A 10,793-nucleotide genomic window follows, 5' to 3' on the forward strand; every position below is an offset into this window, starting at 1 on the left:
ACGGTAGGAGTTGAAAACATTTTGTAAGGAACGCATCAGTGATCATGTATATGGAAGCAAAGAGAGTGATGGAAAAATACATTTTTCAATAATTTAAGAGGAGTGTATGGATCAAGAACTCAATAAAGTGGTAAAAATGATAATGTCATTTCTACTAAATCTGTAGAGTGAATTCTGTTTTATTGACAACGCTAATAAGACAGACATAAATATTGAAATTGGATGACTAATTATACATAAATTAATGCATGCACAAACAAATCTTAGGAGACTATAATAATTATTTTTAATATAACTACACCAAAGTTTGTGTCCCTTTAAGTTCACTCAGAATCTTTACCAAATTCTTTTCCCAAGTGGGAAAAATATGAATATTTTCCTTGTAAAACATTGAAAGTTTTTGATATAACTGGAATAGCAGTCCAGAGTATTGTCTGACTTCCAAGTCTGTCATTTTGGGGGATGTGACCCACTACTTACCTACACTAAGACCTGATATTTATCTCCATGAAAAGACCAACTCCTTATGAAGTTGGAAGCTCAAACAAGTAATTCCTGTCACCAACAGAAACTTAAGTTCTATGCTAGATAGACCTTTGGAAGTCTTGGAGATCAAAGAGCCAATTCTGGAAAACCACAGAAATTTGGGCTGAAGGCTACAATTTCAGGCAAAGATGATGAAAAAGCCTAGCTGGTGACCTATGCCTTCCTTGCTCCTTTCAGAGAATATAAGATACACAGTGACTACAAAGTTCAAACTAGACTATTAATCAAGGGGAAAAAATGGGCTGGGAAATGTGTGATAGAGAAGCTCCCCATGTTACTAGAAAATACAGGTGGGTGATCCCAGAGGTGAATTATCTAAACTTCTTTATGCCAAGTCCAGCAATGAAGGTAATTTTGGTGGCATGTGTATCTGCAAGGAAGCCGATAGCTTTGTGATTATTATTATCATAGAATGTCCATGGATAGCTTGGTGATAATACAAAATAAAAATGCTCTCTTTGGGCTGAAAATTCTGAGTTTTACCATTGATTTGTAGTCCTAAATCATATTAAGTAACTTGTCCTTCATCCTATTTCCTTTAATCAAATTATGCTATGATACTTTTTCATTTATCGGATTTTTCTGTAGCTTTTCTTTTTTCTATGTGGACACAATGACCTCCTCCTTCAGGATACTCTGTGTTTTATTATAAGAATATGCTTTTTTTTTTTCACTGTTTCCGCTCTAGCATGGGTCATGCTTCTGGCTTAGAATGTCTCAATACATATTTACAGAATAACCTGAATAGAACCAAAGAGCTACTTCTAAAGCAGTTTCCATGTTCAGAAAGAGTTGTGGTCTGTTTTGTTTCTTTTTTTCCTACCCTCTCTCTGACTTTCACAAAAATAAAGGGCTAATATCACCAGAGGACATATTTTGTAAAATTACTCTCTGAAGTGCTTCAACAAAATTTGCCAGCACAACTCAAGCCCACACTTCCCTGATGTCTGCTCTGTAGCAAAGGGTCTCAGTGGGACAGGCTGCCAGTCACTCAGATGAGAGCCAAATTGTTTAGTGGATTTGGGAAGTGGAAAGATGTTCTCCTGGGATGATGGACACAGGCACTGCCACAAACATTTTCACTTGACGTGTTAACCAATATTCTTGGCCAATTATTCAGAGGCAACCAGCAGTTAATGCATGCAAAGGCAAGAGCTAGAATCATCACTCACGGCTCCCACACAGCCACAAACTCCTGCCAAAGTGCTAAATTCCTCCCTGGCTCTGAAAGACATGGAGTTCATTCTGTGTGCCCTTGGAGGCGCTCCTTGAGGGTTATATTAGAACATCTAAAGCTGATTATGAAATGGTCATTGTGGATGAATAAATAAAAGAAAAGAAAATAAACACTGAGGATATATACCTTAAAATACCTAACCAGAAAGAATGGGATGTACATACAAGAATACATTTGAAATCTCAAAGGTAATTATCTGGAGGCCCTGGAACAGTGCAATAAAAACAATAGCAGCTGGGCCACATGAGCGATATACTGTGATAACTGCTATTAAGCTAATTTGCAAAGGAAATATGATGTAATAAGATCTTTCATTTTCAATGGAAAATGGAAAAACAAAAAAAGATGATGTTGCCCATTTTATTCAGCGAGATGACAGCACAAGGAAGTCAATGACTACAATCCTTACTTCCAGGCATCCATTTGTACAACGCTGCTGTCCTCTGACATTGCTCTGAGCTTTAAGCAGGGCAAACCTGGACCTGGTACCTGGAAAATAAGAAGATAAAGGTATGGAAACTGTGTTTCTAAGAAGCTTTTAATGCTAGTCATCATTTCAAATGTAGTATTTTATTTCTGGGGAAATTGTGCTACATGAAAATTTATATAATAGCCATTCCTATAATACATTTTTTTAGACAGATGTTTCCATGTGGAGGAATATATAAAATTGCATCTATCAGTGTCCAGTTAGTAAAACAGAGAAATGCTCTAAGATTTTTCCAAAATAGATAATATAATAGGGGTAATTGGAAAGGTGCTGGTATGTAAGAAATGTAACAGAGAACAAAGAGCCACCCAGGGGTTAACTGCAGGAAGCAGCCGCCACCCTGGGAGTGAGAGGGCAGGGAAGACTGGTGCCACCAGGAACTGAGGACACACTATGGGAACTGACCTCATGGTGGCTGTGACCAGGGAAAGAGTAGCTGTGAGAAGTGCGAAGTGGCACCGAGGAGGTGACATAGTCGCTGCATGGACAAGAGTAGGCAGGGAGCAGTGGACACAGTACCTTGTTTCTCCCTTCATCCCACCCTCGTGTCTCCTGCCAGGCTGCCTGTTGGCAAACCGAGCCAGAATCCCAACTGCAGGGGATCCAGGGTGCAGAGCAGCCCGTAGGCATAGGTGTGCTCCAGTACAGGGAAGAGCTGAGAAAGGGTGAGGAAGGTGAGTGAGAGCACCCTGGAAAAGGACCAGCACTGTTCCCAGAGCCTCACCTTGCCAGCCCACCCATGATCACTGGCCTAGAGGACTGCAGTACCTTCCACAACTCTACCTTCATAAATGCTGATCTCCCTCTAATCTATTCTCTGTACTGCAGAGAATGATGAACTCTTCAAAATTCCCCAATCTGGTCATGAGCACTCTGATCCCTTAAAAACGCTTCAATATCTTCTACTAGTATTGGGAAAAGGACACAGCTCTCTATGCAAACCACTAGGTCCCTCGTGAGCTGTCAGGGTTACCTCTCCAGGCTCATCTATGCCATCCCTTTACTGTCTGTGCTGCAGTGCTCCGGTCTCCTCAACATATATTCATTGATTCATTCAATCATTCAGCAAAGTTTTGTCAAGGGTCTCCTTTCTTCCAGGCATTTTTATTCACTCCAGAGGAGGAGTAGTTAGTAAAATGGATGCAGTATAGAGGTATCTGGAGCATGATATTTAGTACGTGAATGTATAGGGACATTCATTTAGAGCATTTAATACAGTCAACAGTGCTCTAAAGAACTGAAGAATACTTTTATGTAACATTAGGAAGTCCTCTCTAGTCATGTGATATTTGGGCAGGGACCTAAAGGAGGCACAGCTGCATTCCTGTGCTTTATCTGTGTATTCTGTATTCAAGGAAAAAGCTTACCAGGCAGAAGAGACAGCAAATGCAAAGTCCTGGGAATAAGCATAAAATTCTAGAATTTTCCATGTCACTACTTCAGAAAATTCCATTCTTTCCTCTCTCATTTATCAGATCTTTTAAAAAATGCCTTAGAAGACAAAGCTTCTTCTATAATTATATATTCATTGTTATAATAAGTTGTTAAGTGCTACCTCAGCTACTTGACTATATACCCTCTGAAAGTAGTAACTAGATTTCCCTTAGGAAATAGGCATTGTGCATAAATGATAGACCCTCCCCCCCACCAAATACCATGGCTTCAAAAAGACCAAAACATATTTCTCCTGTATATAAATGTTATGATGTCAGGAACCCAGAGTCTCTCTATTTTATACAGTCAAGTTTCACTAGTGCATTTCTGCATTGTCCAAGATATGTCTTCATTACAGTCACAGTCCAGGCAGCAGAAAAGGGGAAGATGAGTAGGAACAAAGAGGACAACATGCCTTCTCCTAAACCATCATGACCCGGAAGTTGCCCACATCACTGTCCCTCACATTCCACTAGGCAACTCTAGTCATATGACCACATTAAGCTAGAAGGGAGGCTGGCCTGGCACATAATCTAGTAAAAATGCTGTTTCCATGGAAGAAGGAAGGGACAGATATTGTCAAATGCTGCTACACCAAGCAAGAGAAGCAAAGAAGACAGAGGCCTAGGGAGACTCTGAGAGCCAGCATGCTCGCGGAAAACGGAACAGAGAGACTGAACTGGAATAGGCCCTGATTAGGCCAGGAACAGTGAGGCTGAAACGTGTGACCTGTGGGTCAGAAGCAGGCAGGGCTGTGGTTGGATGGCACAGCAGAACCTAAAAACCATAGCCACAACCACAAAAATAAAAATCCTGCAAAATTTCTACAGAGAAAACTGAAGATGTTTGTGAAATGCTGTATTTATACAGTTAAGTTTAAAATCTGTTGTAGGGAATATGGGTAAGGTTCAAATATCACTGTGTTTGGTGAAATTACTTTAGTGCTGAAATTACTACTGTATTTCCTCAGAGATGGCTTACAGTATAAACCAACAAACCATCAATACATTCATCAGCCAGTTTTCTTTGTGTGCTGTGAACAGGTGGTTGCTGTTTGTTTACTGACCCCAGATGAAGGAGTCGCTTTGTGTTTCATGGTCAGACTGTACAAAAAACCTTTGCTCTATCACTAAACATTAGAATTCCAGTTAGAGCCACAGCGTAGAACGGAAACCGCATAATTTATTAGTCCTTCTCCGGGACGTGCATTCATAGAGTAGAAATGCCAAGTCTACCCCAGGAGCTGGCAAAATTTCTGTGTGTGTAAAGGGCCCAATAGTAACTGTTTCAGGCTTTGAGGATCATATGGTTTTCGTTGTAACTATTCGGTTCTGCTGTTGCAGCACTAAAGCAGCCATAGACGATATGTAAACAAATGATCTTGACTGTGTCCTTACAAAACTTTATTTACAAAAACAGGTAGCAGGTGGATTTGGTCCAAGAGCCCCAATTGGCTAAGCCCTGGCCATAAGTGTTAGTTTAATCTGTTTTTTGGGGGGTGCAGGGAAGGCATATTTTATTTTTTACTTCACAGAAGTTAAATGAGCACATGATACTGCTCTCCTTAGCAGAGACGCTTAGTGTCGTGTTTGCTCTCTCGCTAATTACACAGTACAAACAATTTAGGAAGCAGCCCTGGAGGAAGGAATGGCCAAGTGGCAGGTTCCTCAGTGAGGACTTTATAGAGGAGGCAGAGTTGAGCTAAACAGTAGATCTATTTAGAATCACCTTGGAGCTCTATGCACATGTACTAGTCTATCCTCCAACACTTCTGTGTAGTTTCGTAACTAAGAGAAGTTAAGAAAATTTTTAAGGGCCACGGAGCTAGTGAAAAAATGGAGCTAAACCAAGATTTCAACTCAAGTGCCTCTCATTTGTTATGAAATTCATTCTTCTTCTGAATTTGAGTGGCTCGGATGGTCAGAGTTGCGATTATTGCTCCTTACATGCCTGGCCCTCCACCCCCACTCCTGCACACCAATCCATCTCATGAATAGTCAGGTCATCTTCAGGGACATTGCCCTTACTTCTGTATCTTGCAGTCATAAGGCTAATAAGAAAATTAAAGACTTCACAAATTTTTATAGCATTGTGCCAGGGGGCATACAAATAGATTTGGGATAAGAAGAAGAACTTGCCTTCTATGACATCATAATGCATGATGCCTAGACCAGCTCCACATCTGAACTAGGTCAAAGTCATATCAATGTGTTCCATATTTAATGACTGTCTAAATACAAGTTCTATGATTTCAAATAGTTACCACCAGGCAGAATAAAATTAACATCTTTTTGCTTTCTATTATCCTCCACTCTCTGAAGAATGACAGTGGCTCACCAAAACATTAAAGATCACATACTCCATGACTGTACCCATGACATTAAAAGCTGGTATAAACAGCAGATTTTAATTAGAGTTTGGAAAGAACATCTCTACTTAAGTAAAATAAAAACACAGGTGGTTTAGTGAGTTCACTCTGAGTCTAAACCCCAAAACACTATTTAAAGAGCAAAGTGGTTAAAGGATTTCATTTTTCTGGTCAGCTCTACCCCAGGTAGAAACAACAATCCTACCATTCCTGACAGCATGGGGTGGCCACGTGCATTTGACTCTGGGTCAGCTGTTAGATGCTTTCATATTCCCTAAAGGTAGGAAAAGGCTCTATAGTGAAATGCCAGGCAATTTGCAAGCATAAAATCACACATGCCTTCATTTTTCCTAAACTGTCTTAAAATTTTGTTAAGATTATGCTGTTCCTTGGTCCCTGCCTACTGCAACCTCCTCCTGTCCTCGACCACCACCACCATTAGAGGAATAGCACTCTCCTTTGGAGCACCTCGTTGGAACTTATACCATCACCTTGTGTTTTTGGTTCCTTATTCTCCATTAAAAACCAAAGCAATAGTTATCTTTGGAGTGTGCATCTGGCTTAGGAAATCATCCCAAATTCAAACTAGTGACAAATTTGCTGACAATTATTCATCAGTGTCATCACTGAATATCTAACTTGGTCTCATTTTGAATGCTGGTTGGACAACTAATACATAATGAATGAATATCTAGACTGAATCAACATTCTCAAGTGTCTTGAGAGTAAATCATGGACTGGTGTTTGTCAATGGCAGGAATTAATTAAGAAGCACATGGGCTTTAGAACTGAGCTGCTTAGGTTCACATCCCAATTTAGCCACTTTTTAGTTATGGGAACTGACAAAAGCTACTTACCCTGTCTGTTGCTCGATGTCTTCATCTCTAAAATGGGAGTGATAATACAGTATCTAAGTCAGAGAAGTACTTTGAGGACATACCAGTTAGCATATGCTAGGCATTTAGAATGGAGGCTGGCATGTACTTAGAGAACCAAGTAAAAAAGTTGGCACTTCTGCCTTCATATTGTATCTGTCTCCTTTGCTGCCTTAATCTTTGAGTCAAAAGCTTCTTCTCTGCCCTGCGGCCCTGCACGTAGGCTTGTGAATCATCAGAAGGAATTTGCTCATGACTAAAGACTGATCCACCCAGCCCCTTACCTGAAACTAGGCTCCCTGAGGAGATGCAGAGAAATGTACAGAAATGATGAGTGGAACATCATGGCCAGACTCATGTCAACAAAATGACTGGATTCAACTAACCGTGGACAAGGAGCTTCAACAGCCCTCTCAGACCTTCGCTGACATCAGATGTCTGAGCTGACGGTCACCTTCTGACCTCAGCTTTCTCCTGCTTCCCCTTTCTTAATAGAAAAGAAACTGAAATCAACCCTAAGTTAAGATAGTGCTCTAGGAAGTTAGTGCACCATCTTCTCCATCTGCTGGCTTTCTGAAAAAAGTCACTTTCCTTGCCCCAACGCCTTGTCTCTCCACTTACTGACATGTCGTGCGGCAAGTGCATGAGCTTGGGCTCGGAAACAGCACTACCGGAGCATCTTCTCTTATTATTTTCATGATATGTGCCAAAGGTCGAGAGTCTGTGCTATATTAAATGCTTAACACACATTATCTCATTTACTCTCCAGTCAACTCTGGGGGATTGTGTATTTGCGAAAAAAAATCTCAGAGATTTATAGCTCAGAGTGTTACAGTGGTAAAATTGAGAAGCCTGTATGACTCTCAAAGCAATAGCAGAATGAAAAGATTTAAGACTACGTTTTTCATTGAGTAAGTGTAAATAAGGAGAGACTTTTTCTAAAGCACATACATCTAGACACATTGCAATATATATTTGTATACTAACATACTTCTAAGCACAATAAATGTTTGCAAAATTATTTCTATTTAAGCACAGCACCTCCTTTAAAATCATTAAGAATACTTTATACCTTAGGACAGATGGTAACTTGGGTTAGAAGCACATTTCACTAGCTTTGATCTGGTAGCTGGCACCTTCTCATTATCCCTGTCCACTTATATGATTATTTTTGGAAAATCAAAGGTGTAGTTGCTTTAATGATGCTTTTATGTTTCCTTAAAGTATCTCTAATATTTCTCACAGTACTCACTCTTAAATTAAAAATATGACATATTATGGAGGTTGTTTGGACTTCCATGTGGCATTTTTTATCTTATTTAACTTCCTTCCCAAGTTATTGATTTATTAGTGCATTTTATTGAATCATCACTAGCTTTTACATAGCACTATTATAGGACTTTTTAAAAGATTTTAAATGATAATAACAGTGAATAATGTAAGTGCAGAACTTGAGTCACCAAAGCATTAGTAAAAGTTCCAATACAGGTAAATAACTTGTAAACAGCAGAGTAATACTCACAGTATTACTGGTATTTCTCTTTAACATATAAGTGGCACTTCCTTATGACAGTATCAAAGTACAGTATGTTATTTACTTGAATTGTAAGCCTGGAATTATGTGATTCTTGATGAATCTTGAAGATTTGGGGACCATCCCATAGTTTTAAATTGAAGACATAAAATCATATCTTTACATTGTGAGATTATATTTCAAAATCATGTAAAATGCTTCTATGTCAGTTACGACTACAGCAAAGAGCTTACTCTTTCCTGCTTTTCATACCACCTTTGAGTTAGTCTCATGGTTCTTTTACTGTGATGCTCATTGAAAGGATTCCATTTGAACATTGTGACAGTTAAGGCAAAAGGTCCTATTCAGCGCAAGGCATTAGCTTTTTTGGCTTCTGGGCAAAAATACCAGAACCCCAGATATTGACATGACCAAAATGCCTCCAACCATTGCGTCAAGTTGATAAGGAGTTATAATTGCTCCTCTTCAAAATCACTCGTTGCCAAAAAGCCTTCCTTCCCGGCTAGCCCATTGACAACTTTGTCCATTTCCTGTTTTCTGATAGCACGCTCACTCTGGTCTACTCCACCTTCCACCACAATTAGGTCAGAAGAAAGTGACGTGACAGGAAGCAAAAGTAATTCTTTAAGGGATAAATTCTGGGACTTGGAAAAACACAAGGAATCTGGAGGACAGATCAAACTGCATGAATTATAATAGTAAAATTAGTGATAAGTTGAGCTTTTTCTGCATGCCAGACAATACATTAAGTGCCTGATATGAATTATTTTGCGCCTGCATGCCTATATTCACAACCCTGCATGGTAAATGCAAGTAACTCCCTAAATACATAGATCAGGGAATGATTAAATAATGTTTGGTGTAAGTTATTGGTCAGTTTTGTTAATTTTCAAACAGCAGGTGCAGAAATAAAAGAGGAGGAAATGCATTTCAAGACAAGGGAAGGAAAGAAGGCCTTGTCCTTCAGATTCGTATATCATGTGGAATATCAGAATATAGTGTTAAGTATGAGCCTTGAGTCAGTGGATAGTACTAAAAATCTATTTAAATTTCTAAAGTATTTTCAAAAAAACAAATTCAAGAGAGCAACTAAGAAGTGGGAAAACCACCTAGAGAATGCTGTTCTTACAGCTGTGGAGAGATGCTTAAAATAGATTACTTGCAAAGCAAAACCTATTACAACAGGTCTAGAGATTACACAGGCAGGCCATCCAATGAATAGCCAGATGACAAAACAAATACGCAAAATTTCTCCACAGGTTGAACCAATGAGTCCAAACAAACACATGGAAACATATCAAATGTGGAGTCCTGTGTCTTAGGTCAAAATTCAACTGGGTAAGTATAGAACAAAGTAGTCCCAGTTTGAAAACAAAACATGCAGCCCCATTGGTGGGGATTTAACTAGTCTGTGGTTGCACAAAAAGGCAGTTTAGACAAATTTAGGCGGCAGTAATAGAAGCAGAGTATCCAGATCACAGGAAACAACATTTTTATTATACGCTGCTATCGACCACAAAAACAATCACAGTGTGAAGTCCTTGTGAGAATCTGGATTACCACTAAATAAGGCATGAGATGGGTGCTGGTAGTTATATGTATGTGGTGGTTTTTAAAACTCTGGCTTTCATATCTAATGTGCAGCATATGTGCCTGCCCTCCTTGATCAGAGTCCTTGAAACACATGGTCCTCAAACCCACGGAGCTTGTATGCTTCTTGGAAGTTGTCGTGAGCTGGTATTTTTAGCAGTCATAGAGCAACAGGGCTTGTCATAATATATGTCTCATTATTCCACCCAGGTAAAACTGTATAACAATTTTGTTTATTATGATTTGAGCTAGAGATTTATCTTAGACAACTGTAAGTTAATACTGTGACTACTGATTGTTAAATAATATTATGAATGATATTATGACTATGACAATGCTTTTTAAAATATTCTTTAAATATTCTTTAAAGTATCTGGCTTTTCTAGAAAAGATACTACACTCAGTAGTTCTGCTCTAGTCACGACTCTCTGAAACCACCAAGGTAAGAGAACTGAGGAAGTAAAAGAAGATGAGTTGAACATATTCATAACTAATGGGGGAAAAATCAGTAAGACCAATATCAGAAGTGACCAAACATGGACACACACGTACTTATATTTAGTCTCGTCCTTAAATGAATCCTTTGGTCTTTATCGTTCATAATGATCTTGCTTTCTGATGAAACTTGAAACAATTACTAAAATATTAGAGATGGAATTGTGTCTTTTATTGGCATAGGCTTAAAGTACAGATTTTGCCATTTACTGTTGCCATATCCT

This window comes from Manis javanica, chromosome 5 (assembly GCF_040802235.1).
Source record: "Manis javanica isolate MJ-LG chromosome 5, MJ_LKY, whole genome shotgun sequence".
Classification (NCBI taxonomy): domain Eukaryota; kingdom Metazoa; phylum Chordata; class Mammalia; order Pholidota; family Manidae; genus Manis; species Manis javanica.